Raw genomic sequence first — 12,898 nt, 5'->3', positions numbered from 1 at the left:
AACTCCTGACCTCAGGTGATTTGCCTACCTCGGCCTCCCAAAGTGCTAGGATTACAGGCGTGAGTCACCACGCCTGGTCTGCCATTGTTTTAATAATACAAAGGGAGAGTGGGTCTGGTGAACCTAGTTAATAGAATGAGAAAGGAATTAGCTGGTGAACCCAATGGAAATGGCTGAGAATGGAATGAGGGGAAGGCCAAGTTTGAAGAGAAATGATACTAGATACAAATTGTTCAATAAGAGATTAGAATATTGGGGTTTATGACAAGTCTGATAAATTATAAAGATGAAGAGGCCAGGCGCGGTGGCTCAAGCCTGTAATCCCAGCACTTTGGGAGGCCGAGGTGGGTGGATCACAAGGTCAAGAGATCGAGACCATCCTGGTCAACATGGTGAAACCCTGTCTCTACTAAAACTACAAAAAATTAGCTGGGCATGGTGGCGCGTGCCTGTAATCCCAGCTATCCAGGAGGCTGAGGCAGGAGAATTGCCTGAACCCGGGAGGCAGAGGTTGCAGTGAGCCAAGATTGCGCCATTGCACTCCAGCCTGGGTAACAAGAGTGAAACTCCGTCTCAAAATAAATAAATAAATAAAAATAAAAAACATAAAGATGAAGGATGCAAGATACGGGAAATTAACTATAAAGGCATATTAAAATAGAGGGTTCAAGGAAGCTCTAAACAGATTGCTGTGCTCTTTTTAAATCAAGAACTGACAAACTTGGAAGATTTTTGCTGTAAGATGCTAGAACATTTGGAGATACTGGGAGGAGTCCCTACAGCAGACAGAAATGTGGTACCATCTAATTCCATCATGACTTACACAGGGGTGGCTTAGAGCCCCTTGAGTACTGATGGGCTGGAGACTGCTGAACGACATAGATCTGTGGCCCAGGGCAGGTGTCTCCTCATCTCTGCCTCTTTTCCCAGTTCACTCATGTCCTTCCCATATCCATGTAGGCTGGGTCAGGGGCATCACTGGCTGTCAAATCAGTTATCAAGTTCAGCTGGGGAGCTGGCGGTGTGTCTGTGCTGGTAGATAGTAGAGACTCCAGTTAGGTTGTTACTCAGGAGCAGGGATCTAGAGCGCTCCCACTCCTGGTCATTTGAGGCCATTCTTTCAGTGCTTTCGAAGACTGAAGATGTGAAAATTGAAAACTGCCACGGCGCCCTGCATGAGTGGAATCTGGAAGTGGGAACCCATAGAACGAAAGATACTTAGAGAGTACCTAGGGAAAGAGAGGTACAACTGCCAGGACTCTGTTTTTCCAGCAGTCTCTCTTGATGGATGTCTGCGTGCCTATGAAGGTTTTTAAGGGCTTACTAGTTTATGTGGACCTGAATAAGGTAGGACCTATAGAGTGAGAATAATTGGATTTTTATAATTGTTAATGTTTTAATCTTCCTGGGAAGAGTATCCTCTGTAAGAAAATACACCTTATTAGACTTTTGTACATTTAGCTCTCACACATTTCAAATATAGCAGGGGAGTCTCTGTACTCTTTTGGGACAAAGGAAAGCAGTGGACCTTCTTAAGTGGTTTTCATGCTGAGGAATCAAGACTGCCATTTTTAAGTGACACAGATTAGTCTTTTAACCAGAAATAGACAATGGACAAGAGACAGTGGATCTTCCTATCTTGTTTTAGGTCATAAGGTTCCTTCCAGTTTAGGGGACAAAAGTTACGTCATCCATTAATTGAGTTTCATGTTCTGCTTCAGGACAGAAAATTTGTGAGGATAAATTATTTGTTAAGCTCTGCCAATATATTGGCTGTTGCTATCTGTTATGGAGCTCAAGGTCAGTTTTGACTGAGTATTTTATAGATTGAGACAGCTGGAGGCAGAAATAGGTAACTAAAATCTATTTTTAGAACAGACACCATATTTTAATTGTATCAAGAAATATGTCCCAGACTGTGTTTTTGTTTTTTGGAGGGGGAAGCTGATTATGAACCGGCAGTTTAAAAATTTGTAAAAAAAAAAAAAAAATTAACCACCCCTCTTTTATTGTCTATTTTTGCTCTAAATCATTTTCCACGAACTGCGAGCTGTACGTGGATTCATGTCCTAAACCAGATGATGAAGAATAGACTGTTACTACCAAGGTAAAGTGGTCTCTTTTGCATAGTATTTACTTTTAAAATTTAGCAGTGGCTTAACTATTATTGTTTTATGATGGTTAATGGAAACTTGGTCAGAGAATACCATAGACATATGGCTAGTTGATTAAAAAAATTTATTTAACGTTGGTAACAAAAGATTGGTAAGTGCTGTGACAGGGTCAGGGTTGAACAAAAATGAACTGAAACATACATAGCAACAGAAAAATCACATTAGGAAATGCTTTCTGCAATAGAGAAAATACGCAATTTGGTTAAGTTTTAATTAAACATTAACAATTTGACTTTCAAATTATACTAGTATAACATCTATATTTTTGCCAGTATAAATCTTCAGTGGATCAAATTACTTGTGGTAATCACAGAATCTCCCTGGCACCTTTTAGTTGAAAAACTGTACAACAAATATCACATAGCTGTTTTGCTTGGACATTTATTATTTGGGTATTATATACTTGGTAGGAGAGATTGTTCCTCTATTTATATTATTGGTCCTGTAGTGAGACTAAAATATTAAAAATTGCAGAAAAAATAGCTCGGTGTGCTGATATACACCTATAGTTCCAGCTACTTGGCAGTTTGAGGTTGCCCGAGACCAGGAGTTTGAGAACCACCTGGGCAGCATAACAAGGTTGCATCCGATTTGTTATTAAAAATTAAACTATGTTCTGGGGTACATATGCAGAACATGCAGGTTTGTTACATAGGTATACACGTGCTATGGTTTGCTGCATCCATCCCCCTGTCATCTATTAGGTATTTCTCCTGTTATCCCTCCCCAGTCCCTCTACCCGCTGCTATCCCTCCCTTACCCCCACTTTTCCCGACAGGCCTTGGTGTGTGACGTTCCCCTCCCTGTGTCCCTGTGTTATTATTGTTCAACACCCACTTATGAGTGAGAACATGCAGTGTTTGGTTTTCTGTTCTCGTGTCAGTTTTCTGATTATGATGGTTTCCAGTTTCATTCATGTCCCTGCAAAGGACATGAACTCATCCTTTCTTACGGCTGCATAGTATTCCATGGTGTATATGTGCCACGTTTTCTTTATCCAGTGTATCACTGATGGTTCTTTAGGTTGGTTCCAAGTCTTTGCTATTGTAAACAGTACCACGGTAATGATACGTGTGCATGTGTCTTTATAACAGAATGATTTAAAATCCTTTGGGTATATACTCAGTAATGGGATAGCTGGGTCAAATGGTTATTTCTAGTTCTATATCTTGAGGAATTGCCACACACTGTCTTCCACAGTGGCTGAACTAATTTACATTCCTGCCAACAGTCTAAATGCGTTCCTATTTCTCCACATCCTCTCCAGTATCTGTTGTCTCTGGATTTTTTAATGATCTGCCATGCTAACTAGCATGAGATGGTATTTCAATGTGATTTTGATTTGCATTTCTCTAATGACCAGTGATGATGAGCTTTTTTTCATGTTTGTTGGCTGCATAAATGTCTTCTTTTGAGAAGCGTATGTTCATATCCTTTGCCCACTTTTTGATGGCTTTTTTCTTGTAAATTTGTTTAATTTCTTTCTAGATTCTGGGTATTAGCCATTTGTCAGATGGATAGATTGCAAATTTTTTTCCCCATTCTGTTGGTTGCTGGTTCACTCTAACCATTGTTTTATTTTGCTGTGCAGAAGCTCTTAAGTTTAATTAGATCCCACTTGTCTATTTTGGCTTTTGTTACCATTGCTTTTGGTGTTTTAGTCATGAAGTTCTCACCTATTCCTGTGTCCTGAATGGTACTGCCTAGGTTTTCTTCTAGGGTTTCTATGGTATTAGGTCTTACGTTTAAATCTTTAATCCATCTGGAGTTAATTGGTATATAAGTTGGACAGAGGGATGTAGTTTCAACTTTCTGCAGATGGCTAGCCAGTTTTCCCAACACCATTTACTAAATAGGGAATCCTTTCCCCATTGCTTGTTTTTGTTGTGTTGGTCAAAGATCAGATGATTATAGATGTGTGGCATTACTCCATTGGTCTATATCTCTGTGTTGCTATCAGTACCATGCATGATGCCTCTAGCTTTTTTTGTTGTTGTTTGCGAATGAAGGCAGCCACACAGCTGAGGAATAGGATGTCTGAATGTGGACAGATATTTGCACATTATCACAAGGTTACTAAAGCTCATTCTGTTGGATCATAAAGGAAAAATGGCTTTTTTGGGTGGGTGCATACAAAAGATTTAGGGAAAAAAAGATGATTTAGGAGGAAAATATCAAGATGAATCTAATTCACTCTTTATTGTTGTTTTTTTGAGATGGAGTCTCACTATTTCACTCAGGTTGGAGTGCAGTAGTGTGTTTTTGGCTCTCTGCAACCTCTGCCTCCCGAGTTCAAGAAATTCTCCTGCCTCCCGAGTCTTGGACTACAGGTACACACCACCACACCTGGCTAAATTTTTGTATTTTAGTAGAGACGGAGTTTCACCATGTTGCCCAGGCTGGTCTCAAACTCCTGAGCTCAGGCAGTCTGTCCCCCTCCATCTCCCATAAAGCCGAGATTACAGGCATGAGCCACCATGCTCAGCCACATTCCTTTATTTATTTATTTGGTGACAGGGTCTCGGTATGGAGTGCGGTGGCATGAACATGGCTCCCTGAAGCTTCCACCTCCTGGCTTGGAGTGATCCTCCCACCTCAGCCTCCTGAGTAGCTGAAACCTCAGGTGTGAGCCATTATGACTGGCTAATTATTTTTTATTTTTGTAGAGCCAGAGTCTCCCTCTGTTGCCCAAGCTGATCTTCCGCTCCTGGGCTCAAGCAATCCTCCCACCTTGCCTTACAAAGTGTTGGGATTATAGGCATGAGCAACCATGCCCGCCAACTTTTTAAAATTTTACATTAAAAAAGGCTAATATGGGCCAGGACCAGTAGCTCATGCCTATAATCCTAGCACTTCAGGAGGCCAAGGTGGGAGGAGTTGGTAAGCTCAGGAGTTCAAGCCCAGCCTGGGCAACATTGGGTGACTATCTCCACAAAAAGTAAAAATAAAAAATATTACCCAGTCATCATGGCTCACACCTGTAGTTCCAGCTACTCAGGAGGCTGAGGTGGGAGAAACGCTGGCCAGGAGGTGGAGGCTATAGGAAGCCATGATCGTTTCATTGCACTCCAGCCTGGGCAACAGAGCGAGACCCAAAAAGAAACAGGTTGCAGGTTGAGGGGGGGAAAAAAAGGCGGGCATGACAAAGCATTAGCAATCGTCAAATCTGGGTGATAAGCTTACTGAGTTTTATTATATTAGTCTTTCTATGTGACTCTAGCCAGGCTGGAATACAGTGGCGCAATCTTGGCTCATGGTAATTGCCGCCTCCTGGTTTCAAGCAATTCTCCTGACTCAACCGCCCAAGTAGCTGGGATTACAGGTACCTACCACCACACCTGGCTAATTTTTGTATTTTTAGTGGAGACAGGATTTAACCACATCGGCCAGGCTGGTCTCAAACTCCTGATCTCGGGTAATTCACCCACCTCGGCCTCCCAAAGTGCTAACATTACAGGTGTGAGGCACCGCATTGGGCCAGCTGAACACTTTTTTTTTTTTTTTTTTTGAGACGGAGTTTTGCTCTTGTTACCCAGGCTGGAGTGCAATGGCACGATCTCGGCTCACGGCAACCTCCGCCTCCTGGGTTCAGGCAATTCTCCTGCCTCAGCCTCCCGAGTAGCTGGGATTACAGGCACGTGCCACCATGCCCAGCTAATTTTTTTGTATTTTTAGTAGAGACGGGGTTTCACCATGTTGACCAGGATGGTCTCGATCTCTCCACCTCGTGATCCACCCACCTCGGCCTCCCAAAGTGCTGGGATTACAGGCTTGAGCCACCGTACCCGGCCTGAACACTTTTATAATAAAAAGTTAAACACTATCATTTACACTATCATTTTTTGTTTTAAAATAATTTCAAACTTATAGAAACATTACTCAAATCACACTAAGAATTCACTCAACTCACCACTATTAGTATGTTGTCAAGTCTACAGTAATATTATGTCTCTATCCATTCACACACCCACGCATGCAAACAAATCATCTTTTTCTAAACCATTCAGACAGTTAAAGGCCTAGCAAAGTGGCTCACACCTGTAATCCAAGCACCTTGGGAGGTTGAGGTGGGTGGATCACCTGAGGTCAGAAGTTTGAGACCAGCCTGGTCAATATGGTGAAAACCCATCTCTACTAAAAATGGAAGAATCAGCCAGGTATGGTGGTGCATGCCTATAATCCCATCTATTCAGGAGGCTGAGACAGGAGAATCGCTGAGAGACAGGAGGCAGAGGATGCAGATAACGCCCCTGGACAACAGAACAAGGCTCTGTCTCAAAAAAAAAAAAAAAAAAGGTAAGATGGAGGCTCTACATACCTTTACCCTCAAAAAACTGGGGGTATTCCCTTACAGTCCAGAACATGCCCTTATGTAACTGGAACACAATGTTTCAAAACAAGAATGAATTATTAGCATGCATCTGGTGTCCCACAGTCATATACAAATTACATCAACTGTCCCAGTGACATTCTTTAATAGTTATTTGAAGAAATTATTTAAAACATCTAATCTTTTAAAAAGATGTTGGTAAAAAGTTCATAAAGAGAAGAATGAGACCGGGCATGGTGGCTCATTCCTATAATCCCAGCACTCTGGGAGGCTGAGGCGGAAGAATCACTTGAGCTCAGAAGCTGGAGACCAGCCTGGGCAACATGGTGAAACCCCATCTTGGCAAAAAATACAAAAATCTTTAGGGCATGGTGGAGCGTGCCTACAGTCTCAGCTACTTAGGAGGCTGAGGCAAGAGCATCACCTGAACCTGGTAGATCAAGACTGCAGTGAGCTACGATTGAGCCACTGCACTCCAGCCTCAGTGACACAGTGAAAGCCTGTCTCCAATAAACCAAAAAGATGATACATATTAGGGTGAAAGATTCTTCAAATAATCCCCAATAAGATGTTGACAATGGGCAGAAAAAGAGGTACAAAAAGAAAACCACAAGGTGGCTGGAGATGATGGCACTCACACCTGTAATTCTAGCACTTTGGGAGGCTAATGTGGGTGGATTATGAGGTCAGGAGTTCAAGACCAGCCTGGCCAACACAGCAAAACCCCGTCTCTACTACAAATACAAAAATTGGCCAGACATGATGGTGCATGCCTGTAATCCTAGCTACCTGGGAAGACAAGCAGAAGAACTGCTTCAAACCAGGAGGCAGAGGTTTTAGTGAGCTGAGATCGTGCCACTGCACTCCAGCCTGGGAGACAGAGTAAGACTCCATCTCAAAAAGAAGAGAAGACCAGAAGGAGGTGTACTAAAATGGTGACAGTGGTTGCCTCTGGGTGTTTCATTACTACTAATCTGCACATGTGTTTTTTTAACCCATGTTTCCTATGGTGAGACAGTATTTTTTAAGGAGCAGGTGATGGAAGGGGAACAATGTCAATAATAACTGTAGTTAATATTTTAAAAACCCAAATCTTCAGGTTGAACATGATGTCTAGGCAAGAAAAATGAATAAATAAATACCCAAATCTGAAGCTAAAGCAAGAGCAGTCCAGTGTACGGCTTTCCCAGGCCAAGCCTTCTGTAGAGATTTAAGCTGCTCATGGCTCTTGTGTTTATCATATTCAAGGTGATAAACTTGCAGGACAGAGTTGGTGTCTCTGAGACCACATGGTCAGCACAGGCAGATTCAAGACAACTCTGCAGAAGAGCAAAGGAGAGAGAATTCAAACGGGGAGCTCAGCATGTTCGTTCGTTCATTCATTCATTCATTCATTCCCCACCACCTCCCTGAGGTCTCAGGGGCCCGACCTTACCCTGTGAACCACCAGAAGGTGATCCTGGACAGGAAGGAGGCACTGGACTCTGGGCAGGGATTCTAGTGGAAAGAAAGAAAACAGGTTAGGGAGGAAGAGGGAAAGAAACAAGTCAACTTTTCATCCAGGCCAGGGCTTGGCAAGGAGTAGTCAGCTGCCCATTCTTCCTTCAAGAGAACCAGTGTCCACGCCATACCATTCTGCACCCCAAAAGGATTCTCACAGCAGCTCCTCTCGTTTCACTCAACAGAGTGTCCACCAGGCGCAACCACAGTACAACAAGCTATCAACCTGCCTTATCTTCCATCCCTGCAGCAACTCTAGGAGCTGGTGTTACCATCATCCTCACTTTGATTCATTCCACAAATATTTTCTGAGCACCTACTATGTGATAGGCACTCTACAAGGTACTACAGGGTTACCTTAGATCCCCACGACAACCTCATAGGCTGGTATTACTATTGTCTCCATTTTCCTCATTTGGGCATTGAACATTTATTGACCTCCTACTATGAGCTCGACACGCTACCAAGAACTTAATATACTTGCATTATTTTATGTCCTCAAGGAATTCTATAAACATGGTATTACTAGTATCTCCCACTTCATTCATTCATCCAACAAATATTTCCTGAGTGCCATCCATATGCCAAGCACCCTGCACACAAATCTAAACAAACAGAAATGACCCCAGCCTATATGGAGCTTGTGGTCCAATGCAGTACTCATCAGTAATACCTGCCAAGATTCTCTACCATTAATAGTGAGCTCTGTTCTGAATGCTTTACACAAATTACCCTATTTAATCTTCATCCCCACCTCACAAGGTACGTGAAAGTATTATATCATCCCTGTTTTGCAATTAAAAGAAACCGGGTACCAAGGATGACATGATTTATTCAAGGCCCCGCAGCTAAAAGTGGTGGAGACAGGACATGAGCCCCAAAGACTCAGGCTCCAGAGAGACATGTATCAAATGATCACACAAATGCAAAACTGCAACTTCTGGGCCTTGATATGTGTCCTGAAGATAAAGAAATATTACCAATGAGACCAAGTCAGCACATGGGAGCTGATCTGGTGTACCAAGGTCAGAGAAGTTTCCCCGAGGAAGACAGTCAAGCTGGTGCCTGAAAGAGGAGGAGACCTAAGTAATGAGGAAAGGCAAGGCATTCCCAGCAGACAGCAGCATGTGCAAAGGCCTGGTGGTAGAAGGAAGCATGGGAGACTCCAGGAACCAAGAGGGGGCCTGAGCAGTCTACACTGAAGGCTGTGCAGAGTCTATACTGCAGGCCACATATTTTGGTATTCATTCTAAGGGCAAGGGAAAGTACTGAGAGACTCTAAGCAAGCTATCAAATAACTTATTTCCCAGAGGCACGAAGATGAGCCCCAACTCAGCATACAGTCAAGGAAATGGACCGACACAGAGTCCTGGGATGACAGACCAAGCCTGGCTTTCAACACAGATGCATTCGGGTCAAAATTCTGAGACACAAGCTTTAAGCAGGAGAGGAAGAAAGGTCACCATGTAGGAATGAGAGCTTTAGCCAAGGACTCCACTCAGTCCCAGCCTTGTGCAGAGATTAAGGTGTTTACAGAGCCCGATAAGGCAGCATACTCTCCTCAAGTGGTTTGCATCCAAGACTGGGCATGCTTTTCAAAAAATACGGTATCCTGGAGGGGTGTGGTGGTTCACGCCTGTAATCCCAGCACTTTGGGAGGCCAAGGCAGGTGGATCACTTGAGTTCAGGAGTTGGAGATCAGCCTGGCCACCATGGCAAAGCCCTGTTTCTACTAAAAATACAAAATTATCTAAGAGTGGTGGCTCGCCAACTGTAGTCCCAGCTACTCAGGAGGCTGAGGCAGGAGAATCATTTGAACACAGGAGGCAGAGGTTGCAGCGAGCTGATATCCCACCACTGCACTCCACACTGGGGACCCAGCCTGTATCCGGGCCCTATCCCCACCAGGGATTCTGATTAAGCTGGTTTGGGGTGCAACTGGGGCACTGCAACTTGTTTTAAACATTCACATTCTTCTTGGAAAAGTGGCTGGGCAGGAAATATGCAAGATAAGCCAAGAACACTGTGTCACACTGGACAACAAGGAAACTAAGCATAAACGGGATTGTTACTAGGCCCAAGGGCCAAGCACAAGTGGCACCGCACGCTAAAAAAGCGACAATTTGAGCTTGGACAAGGAGAGTAAGTGCAGCAGGCTGAAACATACCATGTATGTTTGTGAGGCTTTGTTTTGTTTTGGAGACTGGGTCTTGCTCTGGCTCCCAGGCTGGAATGCACTGGTGTGATCTCGGCTCACTGTAACTTCTGTCTCCTGGGTTCAAGTGATCCTCCTGCCTCGGCCTCCCAAGTAGCTGGGATTACATTGAGCCAAGACACTGGGCTAATTTTTGTGGTTTTAGGAGAGAGGAGGTTTCACCCTGTTGGTAATGAGGCTGATCTTGAACTCCTGACTTGAAGTGATCCACCCACCTAAGCCTCCCAAAGAGCTTTGATTACAGAAATGAGCCACCAAGCCTAGTGGAAAAACCCCCTTGTGTACTTAAGGTTTTAATGATTTTCACATTATAATGTGAAAAGTAATGAGTCTCTAGCAGTCTTACCCTGAAAACTGGGTCTGATTATAAAACACTACTTTGCTAAGTCCCATTTGCCTTCATATCACCTATTTTGAGTAAATATACTAGCTTCATTTTCCACCCCTGAATAGGGGTGGTAAATACTACTAGAAAAAAAACACAATTAGCACCAGCACAAATTCAAGGTTTCCAACCTGAGCATAAGCATTGCTTTGTAATTACCTTTTTTTCCCCATCCCAGGTTACAGTCTCCCATTACCCCAAAATGAAATCTGAAAGGTCCTCCATTCTGCATAAAACCCACACCGGCCCCTCAGGGGAAAACATCAACCATGAATTATGGGTCTCTTGACTTTACCTTCACACCACCGATTTCCGTCACACTGCCTCTGCTTATTACCATGTATGTCTAGTATTAGACTGGACTCCTAGGGAAGAGGAACTCACATACATTTCTGGGTCCCGAAAAAAAATCTCCCGAGTGTAATTAAGTAAAGAACTCCAATTCTTTCAAGTTCGGAATTCGCGGTCCTCTCAAAAATGGCAATGTGTATTCAAAGCTCTGCTTGTTTTCCTGATCCAGTTCTCCACCTTACAAAATAGGCCAGGAAGGCAAAAATGTCCAGAGATTACTCCCCCATGGTAATCTCTGCAAATAAAACTCTTAGACCTAACTTAATACAAATAAAAATTTCATACTTTTGTTTCTTTTCTTCAGACAGGGTCCTGCTCTGTCACCCAGGCTGGAGTATAATTATAGCTCACTGCAACCTCATCATCCTGAGCTCAAGCAATCCTCCCACCTCAGCCTCCCAAGTGTTGGGGCCACAGGCACAAGCCACCATGTGTGGCTAATTTTTTGTAGAGATGAGGTTTCACCATGTTTCCCAGGCTGGTCTCAAACCTCTGGGCTCACAGGATCTGCCTTTCTAAGCCTCCCAAAATGCTGGGATGACAGGCATGAGCCACTGCGTCCAGCACCAATAGCACATTTTAATTATGTGCTGAGGTGGCTGGATTGAAGGAAGAAATGGGTACTCCATTTTCTTTTATTTCCCAGTCCTAAGGGGTTTTGAACACACTAATATTAAAGTTGACATGCCTTAGAGCTGAAAGAGATTTAAAAATTTGACAATCTCACAGTATCTGGCATAAGTTGAAAAAAAATAATAAAATGGAAGGTGCTTGTTTTTAAAAATTTTGAGTTAATTTTGCTTCTGTAAAAATGAAATCAGAATAATCTGAGGAAAGATTTGAGATGAAAAGATTGAGAGATTAAAAGCATGATTTGCCAAATTTAAAACAGCAACAGAAGCAGTAAGTGGCAGATGAAATATAACCAAACAAAAATTAGTAACAGAAAAAATCAACAAATGAATTATCCTGTAACTCGAATCAATAGGACAAAACAGATTAGCAAGATGAAAGAAAAAAATGATAGAAATATGCAGATCAACCTTACCAATACTGTGTATAGAAAGAAAACAGTATTTTTTTTTTTTTGACAAATTTACTGATCATCGAGCATCTAGTATACTACAGCCATGATACACTAGAGAATAAGAAAGACATGGAATGTGTCCACATTCTAGAACAAATGAACCTGAAGTAGTAACCAAAGGAATTAATGAAGAAAACTATGCATATGAAGAAAAGGGGTAGGAAGAGAAGGAAAGGAAAAAAAATAAATGTATACATTTTATGTTTTAGCCAAATTTAAGGCAAAAAGATTGATAGAATTTCAAAGATTTCAGAGATAAAGTATCCTTCAAGCACGGTGAGGACTGGGCGTCTAGGGTAACCAAGTTTCTAAAAACATCTGGGTGGCCATGTTTTTAAACGAATACCACACGTGGACAAGGATATGGTTACATTGGCACTCCCATACATTTGAAGTGGGAACATAAATTGTTTTAATTTTCTAGATGTAAATTAGACGATTCCACTTCATGTACAGCTTAAGAATCTTACTAAGGTTTCTGCCAGGCACGGTAGTTGATGCCTGCAATCCCAGCACTTTAGGAGGCTGAGGAAGGTGGATCACTTGAGGTCAGGTGATCACCTGAGGTCAGGAGGTCAAGACCAGCCGGGCTAACATGGTGAAACTTCATCTCTACTAAAAATACAAAAATGAGGTGGATGTGTGGCACATACCTGAAATCCTAGCTACTTGGGAAGCTGAGGCAGAATTGCTGAACCCAGGAGGTAGGCGTTGCAGTGAGCAGGGATTGTGCCACCACACTCCAGCCTGGGCAACAAAGGGATACTTTGTCCAATAAAAATAAATAAATACAATAAATAAATAAATAAATAAAGCCTTAGTAAGGTTTCTTATACCCTTCCCATTCCCTTACATT

General features: G+C 42.7%; 1 long non-coding RNA gene across 2 annotated transcripts in view; it reads right to left on the bottom strand.

Moving 5' to 3' along the window:
- The window catches only part of LOC141579932 (uncharacterized), a 52,424-nt gene that overhangs the window by 9,008 nt on the left and 30,518 nt on the right, over positions 1-12,898 (bottom strand). For both annotated transcript variants that reach the window (XR_012513318.1, XR_012513317.1), the window contains exons 2-3: positions 7,940-8,001; positions 824-7,823 (exon numbers count right to left, since the gene is read on the bottom strand). This is a non-coding gene — a long non-coding RNA (uncharacterized LOC141579932). The remainder of the gene's footprint in view (positions 1-823; positions 7,824-7,939; positions 8,002-12,898) is intronic.

The sequence above is a fragment of the Saimiri boliviensis genome, chromosome 13 (genome assembly GCF_048565385.1).
Source record: "Saimiri boliviensis isolate mSaiBol1 chromosome 13, mSaiBol1.pri, whole genome shotgun sequence".
Lineage (NCBI taxonomy): Eukaryota > Metazoa > Chordata > Mammalia > Primates > Cebidae > Saimiri > Saimiri boliviensis.
Note: the sequence above shows the minus strand (reverse complement) of the source record. Positions and strands in the feature narration are given on the sequence as shown.